The sequence below is a fragment of the Schistocerca piceifrons genome, chromosome X (assembly GCF_021461385.2).
Source record: "Schistocerca piceifrons isolate TAMUIC-IGC-003096 chromosome X, iqSchPice1.1, whole genome shotgun sequence".
Lineage (NCBI taxonomy): Eukaryota > Metazoa > Arthropoda > Insecta > Orthoptera > Acrididae > Schistocerca > Schistocerca piceifrons.
In genome coordinates this window covers 834,594,009-834,596,882 of record NC_060149.1, presented here as the reverse complement: position 1 = coordinate 834,596,882, position 2,874 = coordinate 834,594,009, and the positions used below count along the sequence as shown (strand labels likewise).

Here is a 2,874-nt window from a genome sequence, read left to right as displayed (position 1 = left end):
GGCGCTACAGTCTGGAACTGAGCGACTGCTACGGTCGCGGGTTCCAATCCTACCTCGGGCATGGATGTGTGTACAGTCCTTAGGTTAGTTAGGTTTAATTAGTTCAAAGTTCTAGGCGACTGATGACCTCAGAAGTTAAGTCGTGTAGTGCTCAGAGCCATTTGAACCATTTTTATTTGACCCCAGCTGAGGCAATGGCGATGACATCAGAGGCACCACCCTGCTACTGTTAGACTGAGGTGATGTAGATGTTGATGCCCACATCAATGAAGGGGCCAGCAATACTGCTGTGGGCTCACTTCCTTCTGCAATGGAAGAAGAAGCGAAGTTAATTAGTATCACACAAAGATACACGCAATAGAGATGTATATCCACCAATAACAATTAAATTCTGATACTTACATTGAGAGTCATTGACGATAAACGCTTTCAGGTACTGAAGACGGTGTGACAGTGATGACTTTGACGACACCACACTGTTATTGCTAGGTCAGGGGCGGCAGCCTAATGGCCCCAGCTGAGGTGACACAGTGGTCGACGGCGCCACCCAGCTATCGCTAGGCCGATGTGACTCAGACGTTGATGACACCATCAATTAAGGGTCCAGTGGAGGTGTTGTGAGCCCACCTCTTTCTGTAATGGAAGAAGAAGCGAAACCGATCAGTATCACACACAGATACACGCAATAGGCAAGCACATCCACCAATAATAATTGACTTCCGATACTTAGTCAAGGTTCACTGATGATAAGTATTTTCAGTGACTCATCATCCTCATTATTAACTATACTATTAGATATGTTGAAACAGCTTTTGAATGAATTCTGTTTCTACTTCACTTGCAATATCAGCATCAAATGAACACATAAAAAAACACTGTATGCAATCATAAAAAAACAATTATTAATGTTGATGGAAGAAGTAATAATACTGCTACTTAAGAACCTGCCTCTCAACGACTAGTGTCATCCTCATGAGCTCTGAGAGGGAAATGGCGTCATTGGCACCTGCTGTGCCAGATCAGTATCGATCCGTTCTCCTATAGCAGAAAAAAACAAAGGAATAAGTAAGTATCATATGAAACATAAAAAAAACTGCATACATATACAGAAAAAATATATTATGTTCACCCTCGTGTAAGTCATTAATGATAAATGCTATTATCTCATCACCGAAAAGTGGTGACGTTATACTTGAAATCAAGCTGTCATTGACTGACAAACGAGCGCGGTTACCAGAGCCTTCGTCATCATCTTGTGCGGAATTTAAGGGCAGCAGTAACGTGGGGTTCTATGGTGTAATAGTTAGCACTCTGGACTTAGAATCCAGTGATCCAAGTTCGAGTCTCGGTGGAACCTTGCGATGTGTTTTGCGATCGTTTGTGGAAATGTGGCTGAGCTGATCGTTGAAGTGGTATACACTGAATTTTTGGTAGGACCATGTAATACAAATTGTCATTAGCTGTCTACAGTAGAACTGGAGCATGTCATGGTTGTTCAGACTGCAATGAGCAGGAGCCATTCAGCGCTGATTTAATTACAGGCGGCACATGCTCTTGGGTGCAGCTACGCATGTACCAAGAGAAGTAGAAGTCTGCGTATACAGTGCTGACGTCCATGCTTTTTGTGAGAGCGAGAGGCGCAAGTTTGCATGTACCACTATGTATGCACTCTTCATGAGAGTGGGAGTTAACGGTAGTTCATATACTTAGATACGAGAAATCCAACACTGCTACATGCGTATTCATGGTGCTTGTAATCCAATACCTCCGTGTGTGGTGTACACTCGGTACTGCAGTAATGTTCCAGCATATCTAATCAAACTCGTGCTGCATGTCTGTTCTTGCTGCTTTCTGCCAGTGCCTGCTGGTATGATGTCTCCTGCCTAATGACACATCTACTTTGCAAGGAATTCCTGGCACTTCTTCTTTTCATGAGGAGTGCAGCAGAATGTGTAAGTTAAATGCTCACCCAAAGCCTGTAAATGAGGAAGTGGAAAATAAGAAGTTAGTAAATAAATACAAAGCTTTTTTAAGAAACAATTTATTCATTAGTAAGCCAACTGAAAAATAGTTGTACATTTTCTGAAGCATTCATAAACCCATGTTGTTCATATCTCTTCTACTTCAGCTACTTGAGGGCAGGACATCCTTCTGCTTTCACATTCGGTATAGATACACATTTATAAATTTCTTGAAACCAGGAAATATTATCACAGCCTTTGACATAAACAATACTGTCTCTATGATCATACATCCAGAGTGACAACACATATCTTCATACGACACCCTTTCACCAACCCAGCAATTGAATCAACCACGTCGCCGTTTCTTGGGTTTAGCACACTGTGCTGAGCTAAACAATTTGGGTGCCACAGCTGTGCTGGCGTAAGCTGGCGCTAGCACACCATGCGACAGAGAGTTTGCGAGAAGATCGACAGAGGCCAAAAACAGACTCACAGGAAACGCGCCACCAGCGCCCTCTCAGCTGCCAGTATTTAGATCGGCGCTGCAGACCGGAGGGAGAGTGTGTCGCACTGAGTGAGTTCCAGTGTCATCAGTCGCAGCCCAGTGGGAATCACAGTAGCTGTTAGCTCCACTACTAAGTGAGAGACAGGCAGCACATAACAACCCTAATAATGTACATAGTGGACTTTGTACTTTACCAGCAGTGAGGCTAACGTGGACTATTACAGAGAGCTTGTACCACAACACAATCTTGAGATATGCAACTTCCTATTCTTATGAATAAAGAATCCAGTTAATGCGTGCAGTTTGCGTTACAGAAAGAGGATACCGGCCGCCAAACAACATCCTCTCCTTGCTTCCAACGGTACAGCTCTTTAGAGACAACGAGACGACATAAAAGATGGCGAC

The 2,874-nt window shown here is 43.5% G+C and overlaps 1 non-coding gene across 1 annotated transcript; it reads left to right on the top strand.

Moving 5' to 3' along the window:
- The first annotated feature begins 1,285 nt into the window (after window positions 1-1,285).
- Trnal-uag lies at window positions 1,286-1,357 on the top strand. The gene has a single exon. It is a non-coding gene; the product is annotated as a tRNA-Leu (tRNA).
- The last annotated feature ends 1,517 nt before the right edge of the window (window positions 1,358-2,874 follow it).